Here is a 27985-nt window from a genome sequence, read left to right on the forward strand (position 1 = left end):
CTAAAGGTTCGATGAGTTATGACGACTTGCGGCTCACTTTAATTTTACATGTACGCTGTGAATTTTCATTGTTTAGAAAACCATTGCTTTAGAAAACATCTGGTGTCTTTCGTTAAGCAGCTGGCGTCTTTTCGTTTTGCTTTAGAAACATCTGGCGTTCTTTCGTTTTGCTTTTACAAAACATCTGGCGTCTCTCGTTGGTTTATTTCATCAATCAACGGCGTTTTGAACAAAATTTTTATTGTTTATTCACGCACAGGAGAAATCTCACCAGGCACTACCTTGGAGGTAAACAATGGCTGCTAATGGGAATGAGAGACAGAAGAAGTCGGCTTTTAGCTAACACTTACACTTCTACTTCTACTAACGTTTCCTACTGGAACATGCCAATGGTTGCTAATGGGGAATGAGAGACAGAAGAATTCGGCTTTTAGTTAACGCGCACGCTGCGAATTTTTTATTGTTCAACAACGCACATGAAAAATCTCCCACCGGCACCACCTTGGAGGTCAAAGCGTAAGACTGGTTACGCACTACGACTACTACGACTACGAGGGACGAACGGGTGCCGCCTTAAGGAGCTTCGCCCCTAAAATGATCGGATTGTTAGTAAACGCTCAAGCCACAGCACGTCCTTCTATCGGCGCATTTTTAGATGCGAAGTATCTTATGGCGGAGTTCAATCCGGGTGTGGTGGTGGTGGTGGTAGTGTGCGGCGTGACCATCCTTACTGCGCATGCGCATACCCTCTCCACTCACTTTCCCATCCCCCTCTCCACTTTCCCTCTTCCCTCCCCGTTTCCACTCTTCCTCTGAAACGCGCGCTAGACATGCCTAAATTCCCTCTGCGCAACGCCGCGATGAGCACCAGCGCATGCGCGACCCACCCCCACTCTCTCCTCCCCTACGCTGCCCCCCTCTCGCACGCCTGTCGACCGCGTTCCCCACTCGCCCTGTGAGAATTAACGGCCAGGCTAGAGGAAGACGCACGTAGCGTTCCTCTTCGCGTTCCACGACACGAGGTCGGTAGCATGCCCAACGAACGCCAACGGATCGCAATCGTGCAAGTGCTCCGGCTTCGCATCGCCTCATGGTCCCCTTTCGCAGGAAATGGTGTAATTTTAGATGCGAAGTATCTTAAGGCAGGGAGACACGATCTCTCCAATGCTATTCACCGCGTGTTTACAGGAGGTTTTCAGGGCCCTAGATTGGGAAGAATTAGGGATAAGAGTTAATGGAGAGTATCTCAGTAACCTGCGATTCGCTGATGACATTGCATTGATGAGTAACGCGGGAGACGAATTACAGCTCATGATTACTGAACTGGATACGGAAAGTAGAAGAGTAGGTCTGAAAATTAATATGCATAAAACTAAAGTAATGTGGAATAATCTTGGCAGAGAACAGCGCTTTGCGATAGGTGGCGAGACGCTGGAAGTTGTAAAGGAGTACGTCTACTTAGGACAGGTAGTAACCGCGGAGCCGAACCATGAGAGTGAAATAACTAGGAGAATAAGGATGGGATGGGGCTCATTCGGCAAGCACTATCAAATCATGAATGGTAGTCTACCACTATCTCTCAAGAGGAAGGTATATAACAGCTGCATCTTACCGGTACTTACCTACGGAGCAGAAACCTGGAGACTTACAAAGAGGGTTCAACTTAAATTGAGGACGACGCAGCGAGCGATGGAAAGGAAAATGATAGGTGTAACCTTAAGAGACAGGAAGAGAGCAGAGTGGGTCAGGGAACAAACGGGGGTTAAGGATATCATAGTTGAAATTAAGAAGAAGAAATGGATATGGGCCGGCCACGTAGCACGTCGGCAGGATAACCGGTGGTCATTAAGGGTAACTGACTGGATTCCAAGAGATGGCAAACGCGTGAGGGGGAGACAAAAAATTAGGTGGGGAGATGAGATTAAGAAGTTTGCAGGTATAACGTGGCAGCAGAAAGCACAGGACCGAGTTGATTGGCGGAACATGGGAGAGGCCTTTGCCCTGCAGTGGGCGTAGACAGGCTGATGATGATGATCTTAAGGCGGAGCTCAAACCGGTGGTGGTGGTGTGCGGCGTGACCACCCTTACTGCGCATGCGCATACCCTCTCCACTCACCCTCTCCCCTTCCCCTCTCCACTCTCCCTCGCCACTTTCCCTCTCCACTCTCCCTCTCCACCTTCCCTCTCCCCTCCTTCTGTCCCATATCCCTCTCCCCTCCCTCCCCTCTCCCATACCCTCCCTCCGCTCTCCACATTCCCTCACCCCTTCTCCTCTCCACTTTACCTCTACACTATCCCTCTCCACGTTCCCTCTCCCGTCCCCCTTTCCACTCTTCCTCTGAAACGCGGGCTAGACATGCCGAAATTCTCTCCTGCGCAACGCCGCGTTGAGCTCGAGCGCATGCTTGTCCCCTCCAATTGTCCCTCCTCTCCTACGCTGCCCACCTCTCGCCCGCCTGTCGACCGCGTTCCCCGCTCGCCCTGTGAGAATTAACGGCCAGGCTAGATGGAAGACTACGGGCGTAGCGTCCTTCTTCGCGTTCCACGACGCGAGGTCGGTAGCATGGCCAAGGAACGCCAACGGAACGCGATCGTGCAAGTGCTCCGGCTTCGCATCGCCTCATGGTCCCCTTTAGCGGGAGATGGTGTAAGTTTTTTATATCGGCTGACGTAATGTTACACTATGGGTGTTTAACTTACGTAGGGTGCGCTTTCCTTATCGTTTGTGCAATTAGTCCACTCATGAGTCGCCTCACCGAGGGTCACTCAGATTCAGATCTAGCTGTGAGTCTGAACGAGTCCAGGTCAGTAATATTTTGGTGAGTTTGAGACAGAGTAAAACGCGATAACTTAATAGGACCGTGTTCGTATCGCCTTCCCAATCGCTAGCCTCGCTTCGCTTCTCGGTCGACACCTTAGCTTTACTGCAAAGAAAGCCAAAGTTCAGAAACGCGCCGGCTCCTATATCCGTGTATGCGGCGCGACGGAACACGGAAAGAGCGCCCGTTAGAGCGCCTCACTGGCGGTGGAGGAGGAGCATCGAGGCACCCTAGCTTCCGTTAATGCCCCCGAAACTTCGTAAAGTAGCGACACTCTCCTCCTCCGCTCTCATTCCTCCTCGGTCTCCTCTCCTTCGCACTCTCTTTTCGTAAGTGGCGCCACCTACCTTGCTGCTGCGTAGCAGACGCCCTTTCGCATAGATAGCGCTTTAGCGCCAGTGGGCCCTCTGCGCATTCTCGCGGTCCTAATCAAGCCGCTGAGGAACCTCCGAGGTGTGCGCACCACCAACGCTAAATGGCGTATATAAATAGCTGGCGGTTAGTACGCTCGATGATGTATGCGTAGTGGCCAAGCGGCTAAACTGATTGCGCCACGGAGCCGAGCGGGCGCAGGTTCGAATCCCCGGTCCCACTCAAATGGAAGATTCTTCTTATTATATATAATGTTTTTTTCATTTGCATCTACCTAAAATTTTCGCCCACAGACAACGCTGACTTGTAGCTGACAACTAAAGATGACGCCGCCGACATCGACACCGGCATTACTGCGAAACGTGCTCTTCAACGTTCTCGCGTTAAAAATGCTTTTGTCACTTTACGGCAGAAGCACTGCAGGCAGTTTTCTTGCTTGTGTTAGTCATGAGATCTTGACACAGCACGCGCATCAGATAGAACTACACCTAACTACGATTGAGACAGGTCAAATATATGGTTATTTTTGTTCGAAAATAATTTCTGTAGCGTTAAATTTCTCACTTAGAAATAATAAATAGAAGTGCTTTTAAAGTCAAGTATATTTAGCACGCTTCATGTTGTCGTCAAGTATCGTCCAGCTCTTTTGTCTTGATCTTGTTTGTATGGAGAACTGCTCACGTGATATATAGCTTATTATTTATTATTGATTTGCAGACAATCATTGAATCATCAGTTTCAATGACCTGCCAGTACTCGGTGTATATATATGCGCCACTGCCATAACTCGAAATTTCACAGGATGTAAGTAGTCAAGAAGCCATTGATTCATAACTGCGTCAAAGTGCGACTTCTACTATGGTTATATGGTACTTCGATAATGCCACAATTGCTTGCTTATTACCTGCTCTGAAAGTGAATATCGACATTGTGTACTCCCGAGCAGAGCCTTGTTTGGTCATCGTATGTTAAAATTAGTATATAGTTGAGTTTTGTGGACGAGTAAAATGGTAATAGACCTCCTGACCCGAATGTCGCGGCATTCAATTCTGGTCACTGCGGCCGAATTTCCAGGAGGCGAAATGCTAGAGGCCCGTGTATTTAGATTTTGGTGCACGTTAAACACTCCCAGTGGTAAAAATTTCCGGCGCTCTCCACTAAGGCGTCCCTCATAATCATATCCTGGTTTTGGGACTTATACCCCAAGAATTATTGAATATTATTGAAGATTCTTACCATTTCGATCATGCTCTTGTATACTCCTCGTCATCATTATCACCAGGTAGAGGATATGAAGAGAAGATAAAATAATGTAGTTTTGATGCAGAATATCCAACAAATCTTGATTATCATAACAGCCTTCATGGACTACTTCTTATTTACCTTCGGTAAAGTTGCACCGTATGGGAGTTCCTCAAATTGACTGAACATTATGAAACACTCTTAACGCAGCTGATGTCGAATTATTTCAAAATATTAGATGATTTGGTTTTCAGTAAGGTGTTCCGAAGGTCTCTAAATTGGAAACGCGTGATCATATTTTAAGTATCACAGCTGTAGTTCTTGTCACTTAAAGTACACACCGCCGCGCTGTCGGCTTTAGCAGAAATTTGGCGACTTGGAATGGCATATACCGCCCTTTCCTGATTAACAGTTTCTGGCATAGCCATGCGTGAGAAAAATAGGGACCTGGGACTTAGAACCTGTTGGCCGGAAACGGACAGCTCATACCGCGACTATGACCTGAAAACTGGACTGTTACGCCTACAACTTTTCGAAGGCGCTGGAGGTGTATTGCATCACAACGCTTTGATAATTATGTCGTGGTTTGAATTCCCCACCAAGTCACTGACGCCGCCGGTTCAGACAGTCCTGACATAGGAAACTATATGACGCGACAAGTAATCAACATCTCTATATACATCTGTGCCTCAATTTGCCGATTTATCACCCATTTCACTTCTAATCTATCTGAATACAGACGTAAAAATGAAAAAAAGACTGATTCTTCAGCGAATCATAATCCAATCTCAAGTGACGTTATCATTCATTACCCAACAATATATTAACACTCACGAAACGATGCCGTAATTGTCATATGCATCTGTACCTCGACAAATGCATATCCATGACTTCCCTGAAATTACACCCTCATCAACCACTTCTGCAGTACAGATACAGCCCTACTAAACAACAGCACGTTGTATATATCTATCGTAGGGAAGAAGATCATATGCAGCAGTGGGCCAAGACCTTAGCTGAAAGAGCCGAGCGCGAGCTGTTGGCGCTTGGACTGTGATTCTTGTGTTGGTTTTCGCCGCCCGCCTTCAGCGTCCGTGAGCCTCCTTCTGAAGTGGTATTTTTCGCCAATAAAGCCCGTTTCAGAGTGGTGGAGGTGCGGGGTACTCTACCTGGAACTCCGCAACAGGAGACTGCCCTCTCTCCCAGAAATGGCCGACGAAACCACCCAGCAAGGCACGACCCAACCTCCGATGGTCATCGTGCTCACTGCGCTACGCCTGCGCGATCCACCTTTCTTTCACGGCACCGATGAACAAGACGTCGGAGATTGGCTGTCCACATTCAGAAAGATTGGCGCGAATAAGTTGGACGATTCGTCGATACTTCAATATGTGTCCTTCTACTTGAAAGAGGTCGCAAGCTTCTACTGAAAGAGGTCACAACCGCCAATCGCAATTCGCCACTTGGAGTGCCTTTAAGCAACACAGTGCCGATGTGTTTGGTCACCCCGAGGTACGGAAGCTCCTTGCTGAACAGCGCCTTCGAGGGCGTGCACAGCTGCAGGGAGAAAGCTTGACAAGTTACATCGAAGACGTACTGGACTTGTGCAAGCGCCTTAGCCCTTCGATGAATGAAGGAGACAAGATCAAACACGTCTTGAAGGGCATAGACGACGACGCCTTTCAGATATTGCTCGCCAAGGACCCGCCGACTGTGTGAAGTCGCCACTCTGTGCCAGAGTTTCGACGAACTGTGGAAACAACGGGCCTTGGCGCGGCGTGCGGCGGCTACAGAGAACACTCTCGCGGCGTTGATTCTCGGTGGTGAGCACAACACGCTGCTTTCAGAAATCAAACGATATGTGCGCGAAGAAGTGGCTCGACAACTGTCGTGCCTGTCGTACTTACCGACAACGGAACACACTATTGAGCGTCTCACGCCTGCCATCCGACAGGTTATACAAAAGCAGGTCTCCGAGGCACTGCCGTCCGCCTCTCAGCCAACATCAGTCGCCGCGCGACTGAGTTATGCGGCCGTTGCTGCTACTCCACCGTGACCTCTACCTGTGTCAACTGCCCAACCTGTGTGAGCGCCAACGACGTCATTTCCTGGTACTCAGCAGTGACACCCCTGGCGCACACTTGACAATCGCCCAATCTGCTAGGCATGCGGGTACCCAGGCCATGTCACGCACTTCTGTCGCCAGCGCTTCGCAGCGACCCCGGCTGCACCGAGATACGCCAACTACTCTTTCCGGGCCCCGTACGACGTGCAACGAGAACTGCCCCCTCAACGTGACCGACTACCAGCTGAACGTGACCCGCTACCACCCGACCGAGACTGCCAACCTGCTCCCGAGTACCGATTCTTCGCTCCCCGTCCCTCACCCTGACCACGGAGCCGTTCTCTGTCACCCCTGCGTCGCCGACCGAGCCAAGGGGCTCGGTCGGCGATGTGTCTCTCCGACGCTGCGTCGAGCTGCGTCGTCGTCACATTGTACAAGTCCTTGCCTGCCTCCCGCCAATGTTATGAAAGTGTTTTTCGAAGGTATATGAACTCTCGTGCTTGTTGACACCGGTGCTGCCATATCTGTGATGACCCGAAATCTGTGCCGCTCTCTACGAAAAGTAACGACGCCGCCTTCCGAGTTTTCGCTGAGTACAGCAAGCGCGCAACAAATTCGACCGGTTGGAGCATGTACGGCCAGAGTCATAATTCAGATCGTTTTTTATGACATAGAGTTTCTCGTGCGGGCCACCTGTTCTCACGACGTGATACTCCTATGGGATTTCTAGTCGCGCCAGCACGCCGTCATTGACTGCGCTCGCGCTCAGGTGGAACTTTTGGTGTTTTCCGATGCCCCGTCCACTGACACCGAACGATCTCGCGTTGGCAAGCTCCTTGTTGCCACCGACACTGACGTTCCCCCTCTTAGGGCCGTCGTTGTCCCTGTCTATTGCACCTAATGTTCTGGCTCCACATTGCGCTCACGCCATCTCCGGTTTTCAGCTGCCGCCACGGCACGTCTCTGCCATATGCCGCTGTGCCACCTTACCAAGATGTGACTGGAATTGTCGTTTGCAACCCCAGCGTATGCCCTCTCACCTTACATACTATTCACGAGACGCTTGGCCACGTTCACCCTGTAGAGGACAATGTTATAGTGCCCATTGAATCCCTCGAAGCTGGCCGAAAACTTCAATTGAACGCTGTCACACCTCGTTTTAGCCGGATGGCATCTCCTCGAATATGTTCAACCGCTCCATCGACAGCAAGCTTCCTCCAGATCAACGGGAACAGCTTATCACCCTTCTGCATGAATTTCGAGATTCGTTCGACCTTCCGCAGAAGGCACTGAGCCAAACAAACACAGTTGCTCAAACAATCCACACTGGAACTCACCCTCCTTTGCGTCAACGGCCCTACCGGGTATCACCGAAGGAACGTACTATAATTGCGGAGCAAGTCGATGACATGCTTCAGCGCGGTGTCATCACGCCTTCTTACAGCCCCTGTTCTTCCCCTGTTGTACTAGTTAGGAAAAATGACGGTTCAATTAGGTTTTGTGTGGACTACCGACGACTAAAGAAAATTACGCGGAAAGATGTCTACCCTCTTCCCCGCATCGACGACGCCATCGATTGCCTACAAGGTGCCGAATTCTTTTGTTCACTGGCCTTACGTTCGGGTTACTGGCAGGTCCCGATAGCTGAGTGTGCCCGACCCAAGACAGCGTTCGTTACGCCAGATGGCCTATACGAATTCACGGTAATGCCGTTCGGTCTGGGCAATGCGCCTGCAACTTTTGAACGGATGATGAACAGCATTCTAAGTGGCCTAAAGTGGCAGACATGTTTATGCTACCTTGATGATGTTGTCGTCTTTTCCCCAGATTTTCCTACACACATCCACCGTTTGCGCACCATTCTTCAGTGCCTTCCTAAGGCAAACCTTCAGCTTAATCTGAAGAAATGCCGCTTCGGGGCTCGCCAACTCACAATACTTGGCCATGTTGTGTCAAAGGATGGAATTTTCTCGCACCCGGACAACCTTCGTGCAGTAGCCGAGTTTCCGAAACCGACTACACTCAAAGAACTTAGGAACTTCATCAGCTGGTGCTCATATTTTCGTCGTTTCGTCCGTAACTTGCATCGATAATAGCACCACTGACGCAACAACTAGCTGGCCCTGCTAATATTTCTAATTGGACCACAGCATGTGATGAAGCCTTCCGTATACTCCGCCCCCTGCTTACGTCACCACCCATTCTGCGCCATTATGACCCAACTGCTCCGACTGAAGTGCACACAGACGGTAGTGGCGTTGGTCTTGGCGAAGTACTCCGCAACGTAAGCCCGGCACTCCAGAGTACGTCGTCGTATATGCTAGCAGCGCACTCACAAAAGCGAAGGATAACTACTCAGTCACCGAGAAAGAGGGCCTCGCAATTATGTGGGCGTGAAGTAAGTTTCGTCCATACTTGTACGGACAGCGTTTTGACGTGGATGGATGGATGGATGCTATGAGCGTCCCCTTTATAATGGGGTGGTGACATGTCTGCCACCAGGCTTGAAGAAAAAAAAAGAAAAAAAAACTTCCTTGTTTCAAGTTGGCTTAATACCTTATCTACACTGATTACATCTATGTTATTATACAAAAAATATAAATTCATGGTCCATCTCTCTACCTCTTAAGGCAGAATGACCTTATTTTTCCCCATTATTTATTTTTGTACTTTATCTGTTTCTGCCACCAGTTCTCTAAGCGTCTCTCACTTATTTCTATCGCGGACGTATTCAGCTTTCCATTGTTGTCCCTAAAACCCAAGGCTTCATGTAGACTCGTGCCCACACGTATACCTGGGTGAATATCGCCACATTCAATCAGTACATGTTCCATCGCTTCCTTAGTTCCTCAGCAGCATGTACATTGTTCTTCTTCGTTACTGAATCTCGCTTTATAACTACGCGTTCTAAAGCAGCCCGACCTTGCTTCAAACAGCAAAGCGCTTCCCCTGGAATTATCATAAAACCTTTCCCTCCTTATTTCCTTTTTCCCCTTTCGGTAGTTACTCAGAGCCGCCTTTTTTTCCATCGCTGCCATCCAATAAGTCTTCTCCGCCTCTCTGACCTTCCGCTTAATGCTCCTTGTTGCCATATCGCCCGCACTGCTAGCCGTATATTTACTGGTGAGCCTCCTAGTTCTTTTTCTCCACTGCGTGTCAACGCTTTTTCTATACAAATACCTGAAAACATTCTCTGCCCATCTACTCTTCTTCATTTTCCTCAGCCTCTCTTCGAATCTCATTTTGCTCTGAGCTTCCCTCACTTGAGCCTGTCCATCCCATATCACCCTTTACAGCCTCATTTGTCGTCTTCCCGTGAGCGCCCAACGCGAGGCGGCCCACCATCCCTTCATTTACATCCATTCCTGATTGTACCTGACTTCATACACACCACTGAGTTCCCTAATGTAAGCCCCGGGACCATCACACCCTTCCACAGCCCTCGAAGCACCTCGTACCTATTGTATCCCCATGAAGCTCTGTGCTTCATAATTGCAGCATTCCTCTTTCCCTTTGCTACCGATGCTTTCTCTTGTACCTCCATATATCTGTCCCTCTCATTCACACATACTCCGAGGTACTTGTACTCGCTTACCCTCGGTATTTTTTGGCCCTGTATTATGACCGCATGATCTTCGTGATCATTGAATACCATCAATCCGCATTTTGTTGCACTAAATCCTAGTCCTAGAGCCTCACATTCCCTTCCGCATATATCTGCCAGTCGCTGTATATCATCTTGACTGTCCGCAAATAAGACAATATCATCAGCATAAAACAGACCTGGAAGCTTCTGCTCAACCATCATGCCGACCTGTTTGTGTGACAAATTAAATCCAATGTTGCTACCTTCTAGCGCTTTTTCCTTCCTCAGCATGTACAGCATGAATAACAGCGGCGACAAAGGACATCCCTGTCTCAGCCACTTGCTAATTTCAACGCTGTACTTGCTACTTATTCCTTCCCATTCTATACAAATTGTATTTTCTCGGTATAAAAGCTGTATACAGTCGTCCCCTATGCCCACTTCTTCCAATATATCCCACAAAATTTCCTGATTAACGTTGTCATACGCCCGGGTGATATCTAAATATCCTACGTATAAGGGCCTGTTTTCTATTTTCGATATTTCTATACACTGTGTAAGAACAAACAGATTATCGTCTAACCGCCTGTCGATTCGAAATCCATTCGGAAGTTCTCCCAAAATATCATTTTGTTCTATCCACGCTTCTATTTTTAATTTTACTGACTGCATCGCCAACCTGTATAGCACCGATGTAATGGCTAGCGGTCTATACGAGAGAATGTTATCCTTTTCTCCCCTGCCTTTATAGATTAAGTTCATTCTACTTTTTCGCCAACTGTCTGGTATTTCCCTCTCCTGTTAGCACTTTTCTATGGCTTTCAGCAGCGTTCATGTCCCCTAGAATCATTATTTCGGCATCATGACCAAATTCCCTAATATCGGTGCTTATGCATTTCACTATCTCCAGATTCTTTTCTCTGCAATTATTCCCCGTCCACAAGTAAGCTACACCTAGCCACGTTTTCTTTCCACCTACTGTGCCCAAAACCCATATATGCTCTGAACACGTTTGTTCCACTCTATCCAATTTTGTTCTGCTATGAATTAGCATTCCAACACCCCCACCTCTCCTTTCTGATGTGATCCTGTTACATCCTTCCCAAATATAATTGTCAACATGTGGTGGCTCTTCCAAGTCTCTAAGGTGTGTTTCTGTAACCGCATAAACACCTATCTGTTCCTTGTTTAACTGTTCCTCAATCTCTAACCATTTTGCCTTTTTTTCTGCCACCCTGCATGTTAATGTATCTAATTGCAACACGCGACTTCTCCCTTTTACCTTTTTTCTGGTCGTAACTATGGTCCCTTGAATACTGGCTAGTCTACCGTCCGCAAGGCGCACCGTATGGAGAGGGGTTGACGCTTTCTAAATGACCCCGCAGGGGGCGCTGCGCGCTTTCGTAATGTCACCCTTTGCTCTCGCCTGCTTGTTCGTTGTGTTGCGGTGCTGTGGATCGTCCGTTGTGCTAATATGACCACAACTGCGACGGTGTGTTTGCTGGACTACGTGGACCTCACCTCATCAGTCTGCGGGAATGAATGACCATCCAACTGCAGCACAATTTTTAGTGATAGTTCACAGCATTTTATAACATTGCAAAACCACATAAATCAGGAAATTGTGCCCCAGAAGTTATCATTGCTCTGGCTTTCTCTTCCTGAGGTACAAACGGAAAGCAAGATTGCTGTACTGGATAATTTGATTGATGGAGGAATGTTTGGTGATGCTGAAAATGCACTGCAAGGTTGCGCCTTGCGCAATATCAGTTCGTCGGACCACGCGTTTTCTGTGACGGCAAAAAGCCATGAAATGCTTATTTATGATGTGGCAGGGTACACAGTAAGATCCCGAGGGATACTTCCTGTAATGAGTGTACATTGCTGCTCTCTGTGGAAAAGCGTGGTGCTGTGTATGATGCTTCTGAATCCACATCAAATTTCGACAATGGAGGTTTGATATACCCTTGGGGCCCTCTCAAGGATATTATAACCTTCCTTGAGAACAGCTTAACGACATTTTTCAGCGTAAATAAGCTACACGAGTAAAGAAGATGACTCTTAAGGGCCCCTGTTTTTTGTTTGTGAAACACACTATTTAATGAGAACTAAAAGACAATAATGCCAGGAAAAGCATACGGGATGTTATTTGTAGTCATTAGGATATAAATGTGAAGAAAGTAAAGTGGACGAAAGGATAACTTGCTGCCGGCAAGGACTACTATTTCACATTTATATACTAATTACTACAAATAACATCCCGTTTCCCTGGCATTATTGCCTGTTAATTCTCATTAAATAGTGTGCTACACGAGCCAAGCATTCTCGACTTTGCCAATTACGTGGGTACAGCGGCCTGCACTGACATGCACTGAGCATGCACAGCAAATTACTTGCCAAACATTATTCTACGGCTGCGCTTTTTTATGAAGGCCCATTAACGATGAGAGAACAGCAAAAAAAGAGCAGCTGAAGCATTTGAAAATGAGAAGATATATATAATTTTCCTACCTGTGCAATTTTTCATATTTATTTGCTTTCATAACCACTTTCGTTTCCCCGTTTTAGTTTTACAGCGAAAGCTGTTATGACATCATTTCACCGGCCGTTTTTGGTGCCGTAGTTGTCCGCCGTCGCCGCCGCCGCCGCCGCCGCCGGTGTCCGTAACCAGTATCGCTCGAAATAAAAAAAAAACTAAATTAGAAAAAAATTCCAGGATGGAACGAGGTTCGAACCTAGGCCCTCTGCGTGGGAGCCCAGTATTCAACCTCTGAGCCATGCCGGTGCTTGAAACTGCTTTGCAAAAAGGTCCTATACAGGCTTCATGTCGGGAAAGAACGACATTAGCATATGCAATATAGCGTGGTAAAAGAGTAGAATAAGCACCAAGCGTCGCACAACGCGAATTCTGTAACCAGGCGTCACACAATGCGAATTGCGCAACGAGTAGGTTGTTGAATGCTTCCAACCCATTACAAAGAGCTCTTCCATAATTCTTCATCGTCATCACGCACAGCATCAACAAAGTGCGCATAATGCCTTACATGCGTTTAGCAGGTACCACGGCTGTCTGTAGAATGACAAAAAATGGCACAGTGTCTACTGCCCTACTTCTCAAAAATTACAATGATTTATAGCGTAGTGGGTTCCTCGCAAGTGCACTTCTGTTGGTTGCCAAGGAAGCCCATAAGGCTCCCATGATCCATTTCCTCAGAGTCTCAATAAAGTCAATTCTCTCTCTCTCTCTCGCTCTACGTTTCTCTGGTTAAAGTGTGTTATAAAGCGTGGTGGGACAGTTAAATAACGACCGGGCGTCACACAATATGCATTACGTAAATAGTGGGTCGTTTAAAGCTTCCAACCCATTACAAAGGGCGCAACCATAATTATTCATCGTCATCAACCGCCGCATCAACAAACTGCACATAATCGCTTACATATGGTACCTCGCTTCTCCGCAGAACAACGAATAATGTCGTGCTGGGTGCTTCCCAACTTCCCAAAAATTACGCTTTGTTGTGTAGTGGGTACGTTGCTAATGTACCTGTATTAGTAGTCACAGGAGAGTTTATAACAGGCTCTAGAAATGCATAGGATCTACTCTACTCTACTCTAGAAATGCCGCTCTTCCAGCTTTCGCTGTGACTGTGCTGCGCTTTCCGCGCAGGCCTGGCGTTTTTTTTTTTGATGCTCATGCCAATAAAATTTTTGACAAAAAAAGGTAAACTGGTTCTTTCAATGTCAGTTGGTGCCGTGCCACCTGAGAAACAACCCACTCACAGTACTACCATGCATTCTTTTGATGCCTCGGCAAAGCAAACCTTTGCGAACGAAAGCACGTGAGAACTTGTTAATCGAACCGGTTAGTATTTGCCATGGCACAATTACGCTGCAGCAAAAAAAATATTGCAAGAAATTGTCAAGCTGAACGTGCACCGGCGCTTCGGCGACACGCAGCTGGTCGGCGGATCGCCGCTCCCCAGCATGAGGACTGCTCGAAGCGCCACCACCCGCATCATTCGGTAAGCGTGCTCGCTCCCCTCGGCGGACGGCAGACTAGCCGATATTCTAGGGACCCTAGTCGTAACCGACCATCGCGCACTCTGTTGGTTGGCTTCACTAAAGGACCCTTCAGGTCACCTTCGACTTTGGGCTCTTCGCCTACAAGAATTCGACATTCGCGTCATCTACCACTCAGGACGAAAACATTCTGACGCGGACGCACTTCCCCGATCACCAGTGAGATTCAATACAGACACGCACTCAGACACTGACTTTTTTCATCGCTGTCATTTCTGTGACAAACATGCCATCTGAGCAGCGACAGGACCCATGGATTGCCTCTCTCCTTAATCCTTTCCGACGCTTCAGCGTGTGCATACCCACGTGCCCTTCGCCGCCAAGCCACACATTTTATGATACGGGACGCGCTATTATACCGCAGAAATTACCAAGCGGATAGTCGTAAATGGCTCTTGGTTATACCAAGCCACATGCGATCCAACGTATGTCCGTATTTTCACGCCGACCCCCAACATGCTCACGCTGGCGTGTTGGAAACATATTGTTACGTAAAATGACACGAGGCGTAACTATTTACAAGTGTATTTACACTGATGTGCACAGCATCGAGCAAGATGGAGGACAGCACCCACAGCAGACAGCCAGGCCAGTCCTCTTTGTCGTCTTCTCTACGCAGAATGTCTGGCTCTTGATGGGTTAGCTACGTAGCATTACCCCCGGCGGTAAAAGCGCCGTCTCGGTGCGCTTTAACCATGTTCTTCAGAAGGAGGGCGGTATTGTTTTAGCCGACTGACGTGCACTACGTCACTGGGCGTGTTTGCAGGCGGGCTAGTCTCGGAAACGGGAACGATCTCGTAGGTGACGTCCGTTACCTGGCGGACGATACGGTACGGACCCATGTAGCGGGATAACAACTTCTCGGACAGGCCAACACGACGAACCGGGCACCACAGGAGAACTAGGGAACCAGGCGAGAAACGAACGTCGACATGCCTGCTGTCGTAGAGGGTCTTCTGGGCTGCTTGTGAAGCCGACAGCCTAGAGCGGGCTATCTGACGCGCGTGGTCGGCACGAGCGATAGCATCCCGTGCGTATTCGCTCGGCGGAGATGTAGTAGCCGGAAGTAGGGTGTCCAGTGGTAACGTCGGATCACGGCCATAGAGCATATAAAAAGGTGAGTAACCGGCGGTATCATGACGCGATGAATTGTAAGCGAAGGACACGTGAGGTAGCGCCAGATCCCAGTCATGGTGGTCAGATGAGACATACATGGAGAGCATGTCCGTGAGAGTGCGATTTAGGCGCTCGGTGAGGCCATTTGTTTGGGGATGGTAGGAAGTGGTCAACTTGTGCTGCGTTGAGGAAGAGCGTAAAAGATCGTCAATGATTCGTGACAGAAATGCGCGGCCACGATCGGTGAGCAGTTGACGAGGAGCGCCATGGTGTAGAATGACGTCGTGGAGCAGAAAGTCGGCAACGTCAGTAGCAGTGCTGGTGGGGAGCGCTCGAGTGATGGCGTACCTGGTCGCATGGTCTATAGCAACGGCGACCCACTGGTTGCCAGAGTTGGACTCAGGAAAAGGGCCGAGAAGGTCTACACCAACACGGAAGAAAGGTTCGGTAGGGATGGAGATCGGGTGAAGGAGTCCAGCAGGGGGTGCGGCAGGACGCTTCCGACGTTGGCATTTATCGCAGGAGGCCACGTAACGTCGAACGGACCGGGCGAGACCGCGCCAAAAGAAGCGGCGCCGGACACGGTCGTACGTGCGAGATATGCCCAGGTGGCCGGCAGTGGGCTCGTCGTGAAGCTCATGCAGGACCGTTGAACGCAAATGTTTAGGCACGACGAGAAGGAACTCGGGGCCATCGGGCAGAACGCTACGACGGTACAGCGTGCCATTCACGAGGACGAACATGCGGAGTGACGCGTCGTTAGGGGCAGATTCGAGACGGCTAATGAGCGATCGCAAGGAAGCATCGCGACGTTGTTCTTCACCAATCTGAAGAAACTGAGACATGGACATGACGCTGGGGCTAGGCTGGATGACCTATCCGTCTGGCTTTTCAACAGGGTAACGAGACAAGCAATCGGCGTCCAGATGGAGGCGTCCAGACTTGTAGGCAACTGAGTAGGAGTACTCCTGAAGACGCAGCGCCCACCGGCCAAGTCGTCCAGTAGGGTCCTTCAGTGAAGAAAGCCAACAGAGCGCGTGATGATCTGTTACGACACAGAATGGGCGGCCATACAAGTAAGGGCGGAATTTTGAAACCGCCCAGACAAGGGCAAGGCATTCCCGTTCTGTTATAGAGTAGTTGCGTTCAGACTTCGAGAGGAGCCGACTTGCGTACGCAATAACACGATCAGTGCCCCGCTGAGTTTGGGCCAATACTGCACCGATGCCGTGACCACTAGCGTCTGTGCGCACTTCTGTAGGAGCATCTGGGTCAAAATGTGCAAGAATAGGTGGTGTCGTTAGTGCGGTGATTAGCTGAGAAAAGGCGTCAGCTTGGAGAGGACCCCAACAAAACGGGACGTCTTGTTTGAGAAGGTCAGTGAGTGGGCGTGCGAGTGCCGCAAAGTTTTTCACGAAACGGCGGAAGTACGAGCACAGGCCCACAAAACTGCGAACATCATGGACAGAGCGAGGAACAGGGAAGTTCGTTACAGCGCGGACTTCGGCCGGGTCTGGTCGTACACCGGAAGCGTCAACGAGGTGGCCGAACACAGTAATTTGACGAAGACCGAAGTGGCACTTCGAGGAATTGAGCTGGAGGCCAGCTTGTCGGAATATTGATAGAATAGTCGAAAGGCGTTCAAGGTGTGTGGCGAAAGTGGGTGAGAAGATGATCACGTCGTCCAAGTAACACAAGCACGTCGACCATTTAAATCCTTCAAGCAGCGTGTCCATCATTCTCTCGAAGGTTGCTGGAGCGTTGCAAAGACCGAAGGGCATGACCTTGAATTGGTAAAGACCGTCAGGGGTAACGAAGGCGGTCTTCTCACGATCCATGTCGTCTACAGCAATTTGCCAGTAGCCAGATCGGAGGTCGAGAGATGAAAAGAAGGTGGCGCCATGGAGACAGTCGAGTGCGTCGTCAATACGTGGAAGAGGATACACGTCTTTCTTGGTAATTTTGTTGAGGTGTCGATAATCAATGCAGAAACGCCAGGAGCCGTCTTTCTTCTTTACTAATACCACGGGGGAGGCCCAAGGGCTAGACGGTGGTTCGATTATGTCTTTCGCTAGCATTTTGGCCACTTCTTTTTGAATCACTGCTCGCTCTGATGCAGACACGCGGTAAGGCCAACGGTGGATGGGCGCAGAGTCAGCTGTGTTAATTCGGTGAGTGACAATCTTAGTCTGGCCCAAGGGACGATCATGAATATCGAAAATGTCACTATAGGAGGCCAAAACCTGGGAGAGGGCGTCGGCCTCATCAGGCGAAAGGTCTGATCCAATCATGTTTCGAAAAATGCTGTCGTCAGAACCGGGTAACCGTGAGACTTCAGCTTGGTCCGGAGCAGTTACGGCGACAACGTTGATGTCATCGTCGTCGGTTATAGCAGTGAGTTGGGCTAGCGACATCTGGTAGGGCAACACTTGGGGGAATGAGGCCAAAATTGAGGAGCGGAAGGAAGACGGAGTTGTCCACTATAGTGGCGATGGTATGCGGCACAGTAATATTGCGCGTCAGTCGTGCGTCAGTTATAGGTGTAACGATGTAGTCGCCGTCGGGAACTGGAGGGGTCGATGACAAACAGACGTGCGTCACTGCTCGAGGTGGCAGGCGAACGAAAGAGGTTGGGCTCAAGCGGCTGACGGGCTTTTCACAGGTATCGGCGAGAAGAGGAAGATCGAGGCTGAGTGTGCCAGAAGAACAGTCAATTAAGGCCGAGTGTGCCGAAAGGAAATCAAGGCCAAGTATGAGGTCATGAGGGCAACGAGCCAGAACGGCGAAAAGGACGACGGTGTGACGACCGGCAATGCTGACACGAGCAGTTCACATTCCGATGACTTCCACAGTACCGCCATCGGCAACACGTATTGCCTGTGTCGTGGACGGCGTCATAATCTTCTGCAAACGGCGGCGTAGAGGAGCGCTCATAATAGACAGGTGCGCGCCTGTGTCAACGAGGGCGGTCACAGGAACATTGTCGACTTTTACTTCAAGCAGGCTGTGGTGTGTGGGGAGCGTCAGTAGAGGATTTGCAGGCGTCGATGATATTGCAGCTTCACCTCCATAAGCTGCAATATCTAGTTTTCCTGCTGCGAGCGTCCAGAGAAGGTCGGCGAGGAAAAGCGTCGGGGCTGCGGAGAGCGGGATTGGCGGCGTTGCGGTGACGGCGAGCGGGAGTAGCGGCGAACGGGCGAAGTGGCGTCATTGGTGAGAGGTTCGTGAGAGGATGAGTAGACATTGGAGGGTGCAGCGGCTGAACGTGTAGAAGTGGTAGGGCGCATGTAGGTAGGGTAGGTCTGGCGTGGTGGGTTTGACCAACGGCGACGGCAATAGCGAGGAACGTGCCCTGGCTGGTGACAGTAAAAGCAGATAGGCTGGTCATCGGGTGTTCGCCATTCTGTAGGGTTGCGGAGGGGCAATGTAGGAGAGGATCGGCGAGCGTTGCCTGGTGAGTAAGGCCTTACTGCAGGGCGAGTCAGGGGACATGCGGATGGAAGACCGAGGTTTGCAAACTGTTGCCTGACCACAGCTTGAATGAAGGCCACCGATGGCTGTGAAGGGTCAGTGGTGTGTGTTGTGAAAACTGGTGGTTGGATGGGAGCAGGACAGGCAGCTTCAACCTCCCGACGAACAATGCGTGTGACGTTGTCATAGGTGGGCGGCTGGCGAGCGGCTTCACAAGATGAGGTTGCGGCCGTGTTGGGGAGCCGCGTAAACCTCTGAGTTATACGGCGGCTCTTGGCTTGCTCAAACCGTCGGCACTCTTTGATGATTGAGTCGACGGTGGCAACGTCGGTGTAAACAAGCATGTTGAAGGCATCGTCTGCGATTCCTTTTAGCACATGCGATACCTTCTCCGGCTCAGGCATGTGCTCACCGACCAGGCGACAAAGGGCGATGACGTCGTGAATGTACGCGACGTACGATTCGGTAGAGGTCTGTGCTCGAGTTTCCAGTTGATTCCGCGCAGCCATCTGCCGTCCAGCGGTGTTGCCAAAAAGGTCGCGGATCTTCTCTTTGAAAGATTCCCAGCTCGTAATGTCTGCTTCGTGCGTCTCGAACCACACCCGCGGTGGGCCATCAAGGTAGAAAAGTACGTTGGCAAGCATAAGGGTCGGGTCCCACCTATAGCTGGCGCTGATCCGTTCGTACAGGTTGATCCATTTGTCACTGTCAACGCCATCCTGTCCGGAAAATACGCCAGGATCACGAGCAGGAGGTAGGACTACGTAGGTAGAAGCCACGGGAGGGGCAGGCGGTGAAGACGATGTTCCGCCAACTTGTGACATGGTCGGACCCGCGATGACACGACCGTTGCGGAGCTTCGTGATGGGTACAGGGAACAACCAGCGCCTCCACCACAAAGATGTTACGTAAAATGACACGAGGCGTAACTATTTACAAGTGTATTTACACTGATGTGCACAGCATCGAGCAAGATGGAGGACAGCACCCACAGCAGACAGCCAGGCCAGTCCTCTTTGTCGTCTTCTCTACGCAGAATGTCTGGCTCTTGATGGGTTAGCTACGTAGCAATATCAGCGGCTCCGCCAGCGTTACTACTGGCGTGGTATGTACATCTTCGTCCAGAAAAACATTCGATCCTGTCCTTAAAGGGACACTAAAGGCAAACATTAAGTCGACGTTGATTGTTGAAATAGCGGTTCGAAAACCTTGTAGTGCTACTTTTATGCCAAGGAAGTGCTTATTTTGAAATTAAATCACGTTTTAGTGGTCCGCATCGCGTTGGCGCACTTCAAGTCACCCGCCTGAAATCAGAATTTCATACGTCACTGCTGCCGTGCCCAATCTTGCCCGCCTTTACTGCGCTGCCGCCGGCACTAGTAGCAGCAGAGCGAAAGTAGCGGGACCCACAGCAGCAATAACGGCCATCGAAGCTTGCCGCAATCGCCGCAACGGGTGTGGACGGAGAACTTGACAACGAGACATTGTCTCGCGACGTTGGGCTCCAATTCAGCGACTAAGCCACTTCGAGCGTAAGGGTTCATTCCGCGGCACCCAGTGAAAAGATACATCGGTTTTCTTGCTGCAGCACAGGCGTTGTGCACCATTCGGGCATCCGGCAACATCATATGCATGCGGCATTTTGTCGAACTTTCTGTCAGAGTGACCTTCACGAGCTTGCAAAACACACGCGGCAGTATGCGATACTGAAACTACCACTGAGACGCGACCGCGTGAGCGAAGCAGGGCGCCGTCGAAGCGCAGTTCGGCGAAAACGTAACCTTTGAACCACGCTCCGTTCCCCATGGCAACGCCACACAGGTTCTTTTTTCCATGAATCAAACGGAAACGAACAAACAGCATTTTATTGCGTCTTTTGATACACGGAAGGTTCTTTTTTATTGCTGCTAGTTTGATTACTAGTGATTTATTGTAGCAGACTCTCATACGTCATCGGGATCACTTCGAAAATGTCCCACTCGTGGCGCTCATCATGTGATACATTTAGCTTAACCCCAGTCGAAACCACGACTTCTCGGTCCGCGGCGATAGGTGACGGACGCTGTAAACGCTGCGCCACGGTCACTTTTTTTTGTGGATTGCTGCATGACACATTCAAGCAAAAGCGAATACAGCCCCACTAAGCTTCAAGCTTAGTTTTATGGCTTCGAAAATAGTATGCAACGCTCCGCACACGCTTGAAATGGTTTCAGATGACCTAGGTCGTCCATAACATTCAGTCGTTCATCATGGTAGCAAAGTCTTGCAATGACTTCTCGCGACTTGCCCATTTGTTCAAGAAAATAAATACAAACTGGCCGAGCATCTAAATCACAATGTCTAACTGCCATGCGGCTTTGCCACTACTGTGCAAGCGAAGGAGAAAGAAGATATTGCTGCATGCATATTGCCAGCCCCTTGAACCATTGCGCGTGTGCGCTGGACGAGGAGAAGGAAGATCTCTCTCCGCTCGGGCTCTGAGCTCAACCGGTCAGCGCTGCAGCCGCTACTGTAAATATATCGTGCAAATCATCTACGGACTAGTCTACCGAGTCGTCATTCACGTAACATATTTAGTGGAGGTGGAGCGTTCCCCGTCATCACCACGAAGCTTCGCAGCCGCCTCACCGTCCAGTGTCCGGCCCTGGCTACCACTGCCAACAGCCCGTCTCCGTCTACAGCTGCGGCGGCAACCACAACGTACCTTACGGTGTCCCACCCCCGCGACCCCTGTACATTTTCCGCCCAAGCTGGCCTTGACGTTGACCACTGGCTCAGCATGTACGAGCGTGTTAGCCAAACTCACCGATGAGACCCCACCATTATGCTTGCCAACGTAATCTTCTAGTTGGGAGGCACCCCGCGTGTCTGGTTCGAGACCCATGAGACCGAGTTCACCAGCTGGGACATTTTCAAGGAGCGACTACGTGACATCTTTGGAGACCAGTCCGGTCGCCAAGTGGCAGCACGAAAAGAACTTGCCACCCGTGTCCAGTCATCGACCGAGTCGTACGTCTCATACAATCAGGACGGACTCGCTCTGTGCCGAAAGGTGGACGAGCAAATGTCCGAGGTTGACAAGGTGGGCCACGTACTCAAAGGCATCGCGGACGACGCTTTCAATTTGCTCGTCTACACAAATGTCTTGACCATCGACCTCATCATTAAGGAATGCCGCCGCGTAGCGCCTCAATTCGCTCGGCTACCGAACACGGCTGTCACATCAACGTGCTCCGATCTCGGCGCCACCCCAACCTTTGAGGAGAATGTGACGCGCATCGTTCGACGGGAGCTTGAAGCGGCAAGTCCAGCGCCCTTCCACACACCTCCCTTCGACCAAGCCGCTGTCCAAGCACCCCCCACGGTCTTGTTATTCAGGCCGTCGTGCGGCAAGAAATTGCCAATCTCGGTTTCCCTGTCGCCTGCCCCGTCTCTCGACCCGAATACCGACCGACGCCCCCGAGTGCACCCCACAGTGACTCCTATTTTCCTCCGAGGTCCCGTAACCCATCGGAATGGAGAACTCCCGACGACAAACCCATCTGCTTCCGCTGCCACCGGGTGGGTTATGTCTCCCGTCACTGCCGCACCACCTGGACGCCGCCTTATTGGGGCCAATTCTCGTCGCCTTCTCGCCCATACGCTACACCTCGCCAGTATTCTCCCAGCCGTACGTACGCTGCCTCTGACGCACCCAACAGCCGCCCTACTGCTCGGTCACCGTCGCCCCAACGCCTTCGTTCCCCGTCGCCTCAACCACGCCGCTATACCTCGCCGCCTAACTACGTCTCGTCCCGGACGGAAAACTGGGTCGTGCAGCTCCTGGAGGTAGTGCTGCATCATTTTCGTCTGAACCAAATCCTCCGTTGACGCTCCCTACGAACACGAACTTAATTGACCTTCAAGTGGACGGTATTTCTATGACGGCGTTAATTTATACTGGAGCTCAGGTGTCCATCATCAGCGCTCATCTCTGCGGTCGACTTAAGAAAGTACTCACGCCTGCTACAACTAAAGCCGTACGCGTCGCCGATGGCGGAACTGTTGCCGTCACGGGCATGTGTACCGCTCGAATAAGCATTGCCGGCCGCTACGTCCCCATCCTCTTTACCCTGCTCAGCAGTTGCCCTCACGACCTCACCTTAGGGATGGACTTCCTCTCGACACATTCTGCCCTGATCGACTGTTCTGCCGGTACTCTTTGCTTGGAACTTCCTCTTCTGCCAGATACTAGCCCTAAACTCCAGAACAGTCTCTGTACTACAGACTTTATCCGCATGCCGCTTAAAGCCCTAACATTCGTTGAATTGGCAACGTCTTCACCGGTGCTTGACGGGGACTACGTCGTCACGCCTATTGCTGATGTCCTTCTGGCGCGCGACATCGCTCTACCACACTGCGTTGTCACCGTAGCCGCTAACCGGATACATCTCCCTGTTGTAAATTTCGGCTTCACGAAGCAAGGGCTACCCCAAGGCATCTCAGTCGCCACGCGCCGATCCTTCTCAGATGACGACGCCACCATTTTCGCTGCCGACGTGTGCTCAGATGTTCCTTGTCGGCCGCCGGATACTACAGACCTCGACATGGCATCACGTCACATGATCGCCCTGGACCTCGAACCCGACCAGTCAGCCGCTCTAACCCGCCTTTTGGCTTCCTACCGCGACATCGTCGACGTCGATAATCGACCACTAGGCCAGACTTCTCTTGTCAAGCACCGTATAAACACCGGTGATTCTCTTCCATTCACCGCCGGCCATATCGGGTGTCTGCCGCAGAGCGCACGGTCATTCAACAAGAAGTGAACAAGATGCTAGCCAGATGCATTATCGAACCCTCATCGAGCCCTTGGGCGTCACCCATCGTGCTGGTTAAAAAGAAAGACATGTGGCGCTTCTGCGTTGATTACCGCCATCTGAATCGAATTACGAAAAAGGACGTTTACCCTTTGCCCCGAATTGACGACGCTCTTGACTTCCTACACGGCGCGCGCTACTTTTCTTCAATAGACCTACGTTCTGGCTACTGGCAGATTGCTATGGATGAGAAAGACCAAGAGAAGACTGCGTTTGTAACTCCCGATGGTCTATGCCACTTCAAGGTTATGCCATTCGGTCTGTGCAACGCCCCAGCCACGTTCGAGCGTATGATGGACTCTCTGCTACAAGGATTCAAATGGACAACCTGCCTTTGTTACCTCGACGATGTCCTTGTATATTCGCCTACATTTGAGACCCACCTTCGGCGTTTGACAGCTATTCTTGACGTCTTCCGCAGAGCTGGCCTCCAATTGAACCCGTCCAAGTGCCACTTCGGCCGCCGGCAGATTACAGTCTTGGGCCACCTCGTCGATGCTTCAGGTGTGCAGCCGGACCCAGAGAAAATTCGTGCAGTCACGAGTTTTCCTGTACCCCAATCAGCAAAGGACGTCCGGAGTTCTGTGGGACTCTGTTCCTACTTCAGAAGGTTCGTGGAAAATTTTGCAACAATCGCTCGACCACTCACTGAACTTCTGAAGAAAGACGTGCCTTTATCGTGGGGTCCCGCTCAAACCGCCGCTTTTTCTCGCCTCGTCACACTTTTGACAACGGCGCCTATATTCGGCCCACTTTGAACCATCCGCTCCGACGGAGGTCCGAACCGATGCTAGTGGTCACGGGATCGGAGCCGTCCTAGCTCAACGACAACAGGGACGCAACCGCGTTATCGCCTACGCCAGCCGCCTCCTTACAGCTGCCGAGCGAAACTATTCCATTAGAGAGCGTGAATGCCTTGCTCTTCTCTGGGCAGTCTTGAAGTTCCGCCCATATTTATATGGCACGCATTTTCTGTAATAACGGACCATCATGCGCTCTGTTGGCTTTCCTCACTCTAAGGCCGGGCATGAGTTATGTCGCAGAGCGTCATTGCCTTGGTGCCGGGAATGGCTGGCGCGGACGAGAAGTGGCGTTCTCCTGGAAGCCATCTGGACCACCCGAAACTCGTCTCCGTTAACTGAGGCCTTCCTTTGCCCCAATACTAACACATCGCACAGTCAGCTGCACCCCACCCCCATACCTACTAAATAACAGCGTGCGTGAGAACCTGCCGCTGTTTACAGGAATGCGAGAGCCACGATCTGGCAGACTCGCGTGGGAACACGAGCCACGGGCGGAGGGCGGGGGTAGGGGCAGTTGGAGAGCTGCGTAAGCAGCGAGAAGGGGCTCAGCGCCATCCATGCCGGGCTATACTGTTCTATCCTTCCCCCACTTTTGTTTTTCGACTCTAAACACCGCACCACGGAGTGCGGAGAGGCAGTCTGGGCCGTAACCACGCTGTGGTAGGACGGCGGGGCTCTTTACTGGCGCATTTCCTCACAGCGCCCTGGGCTCTAACACCAAACGAGGTGTAGAAGAGTGAGGGCCTGTTCATTACACCCTCTGTCAAGTGGAAATTAGTTTTCCCGTTTGTAACTGCAATAGCCCTGTACAATTTTAATACAGTTTGTTAGTAATTGTGCTACGCATCCTGTCAAATATTTCACCCCCGCCGAGCTACATCACCAGGATCCTCATCAGTCAACTTCACGGGAGGAAGGGAACCTTTACTGGCGCAGTCGAGACAGGATTCGGCATCTACCACTCGTGAGCGAAGATCACCAAGCCACCAGGTGACTGGTCACGAGATTCCCGCAAGAACTGGGAGCAGTTCATCGAGGCCGCCTGCGGCAAACGACTCGCGTGAACACTACAACAACAGTTCGACGGGTCGCAGCAGGCATCGACGACGGCACTGGTGAGCGGGATTTCTTGCGTTTCGTTGAGGTGGCGGTGGCTCAAGTGTTAGAGTGGTGTATGTATGACAAGGAGCGTAATGGCGAGCGGTGGGGCAGAGGAAGGTCACGTAGGCGACAATATTGAGCAAAATGCCGGAGCGCCAGAACCGGCAGAACTGGCAGTACGACGCCTAGAGCTGCAGTTTGAGTTGCAGAAGATGCAACTCCAGCTGCAAGTTATGCAGCTTGAGTCGCAGGAACGCATTGCGCTTAGGCGAGCCGAGTTGGAGATGGCGGGTGGCGGGCGGACTCCTTCGAGCTTAGACTCCAGAGAACTAGGGCGCTCAGGCCTAGACCTTGTCGCTCAATGCAGCAAGGTTCTCAAAGGCCTCAAGCTTGCGTGCGACGCGGACGTACCTCTATGGTTTGATGGGGTGGAAAGAGTGTTCAGTGCGTACAATGTACCATTGGAAAGCCGCGTTCACTTAGTGATGCCAGCGCTCACGGAGCGGGTGAGGTACTTGCTTCGAGGACTCAGCGAGGCCGAGTGCAGTGATTACGACGCGGTTAAGGCGGCCGTCCTCAATGAACTCAAGCTTACTCCTTCTGAGTATCTCGATCGGTTTGAGACGGCCTCAAAAAGAAAAGATGAAACATGGGCGCAGTTTGCATCACGTGTCGGGACGTATTTTGACTATTATTTGCACTCGAGAGAGGCGAAAACGAAAGATGAGGTCATACAGCAAGTTGTCGCCGACCGTATCAAAGCTAGCTTAAGTTCGGAAGGTTTAGAGTACGTACGCCTACGCGAAGGCGAAAGCTGGATGAGGCCGGCTGAAATATCACGCGTCCTACAAACTTTCGAGCAGGCGAAAGGCAAGGGCAGGGCGGCAAGGCAACAAATAGCTGCTACGCAGCAGGACAGGGACCCGTCACGACAAGAAAGCGGCGGCGGCAAAAAGCAGAACTGTTACGTGTGCCGTGTGCCGAGGAGAAGGGCACCAAGCTAGAGATTGCCCCCGAACAGTCCAAAGCGCGGCGAACGAGCCAGAGAGACGGGCACGCGCACAGAAAGTGTAAGCGGCAGAGCCGGAAATTAACGATAGCCTCTTAGAGAACAAAGAAAGCAAAGCTTTGGTAGCTCGCGTAAACTCGTCGTTGTCGTCTGGAGAGGTACGAAAGTATAAGTTGCAGGAAATCGAGCTAGAGTGTGCCGGCAAGCCCATAGTCGCTATCCTTGATACCGGCAGCGAGGTCACTATTGTTAAAGAGAGTCTCGTACCGGACGCAGTCCAGGAACCATCGGGCAAAATCAAGCTCGTTTCAGCTTTCGGCGATACCGTCGAGGCAAAGCTAGTGACCCTGTCCTTCAGCCTTAGGCAGACGGCGTTCGCAAATGCACCTGAAGTTGTACAAATCGTTTGCGCAATAACAGACAAGCTCACTGACGCTGACTGCCTACTTTCTAAAGAAGATTGGGTGCTGCTTACAGACATGAGAAAATACGCGGAACCAGTATGGGGCGCGGTTGGCGTAGAGCAAGACCAAAAAAAAACGCCAGGCCTGCGCGGAAAGCGCAGCACAGTCACAGCGAAAGCTGGAAGAGCGGCATTTCTAGAGCCTGTTATAAACTCTCCTGTGGCTACTAATACAGGTACATTAGCAACGTACTCACTACGCAACAAAGCGTAATTTTTGGGAAGTTGGGAAGCACCCAGCACGACATTATTCGTTGTTCTGCGGAGAAGCGAGGTACCATATGTAAGCGATTATGTGCAGTTTGTTGATGCGGCGGTTGATGACGATGAATAATTATGGTTGCGCCCTTTGTAATGGGTTGGAAGCTTTAAACGACCCACTAGTTACGTAATGCATATTGTGTGACGCCCGGTCGTTATTTAACTGTCCCACCACGCTTTATAACACACTTTAACCAGAGAAACGTAGAGCGAGAGAGAGAGAGAATTGACTTTATTGAGACCCTGAGGAAATGGATCATGGGAGCCTTATGGGCTTCCTTGGCAACCAACAGAAGTGCACTTGCGAGGAACCCACTACGCTATAAATCACTGTAATTTTTGAGAAGTAGGGCAGTAGACACTGTGCCATTTTTCGTCATTCTACAGACAGCCGTGGTACCTGCTAAACGCATGTAAGGCATTATGCGCACTTTGTTGATGCTGTGCGTGATGACGATGGAGAATTATGGAAGAGTTCTTTGTAATGGGTTGGAAGCATTCAACAACCTACTCGTTGCGCAATTCGCATTGTGTGACGCCTGGTTACAGAATTCGCGTTGTGCGACGCTTGGTGCTTATTCTACTCTTTTACCACGCTATATTGCATATGCTAATGTTGTTCCTTCCCGACATGAAGCCTGTATAGGACCTTTTTGCAAAGCAGTTTCAAGCACCGGCATGGCTCAGAGTTTGAATACTGGGCTCCCACGCAGAGGGCCCAGGTTCGAACCTCGTTCC

The sequence above is a fragment of the Rhipicephalus sanguineus genome, chromosome 7 (genome assembly GCF_013339695.2).
Source record: "Rhipicephalus sanguineus isolate Rsan-2018 chromosome 7, BIME_Rsan_1.4, whole genome shotgun sequence".
In the NCBI taxonomy this organism is placed as follows: domain Eukaryota; kingdom Metazoa; phylum Arthropoda; class Arachnida; order Ixodida; family Ixodidae; genus Rhipicephalus; species Rhipicephalus sanguineus.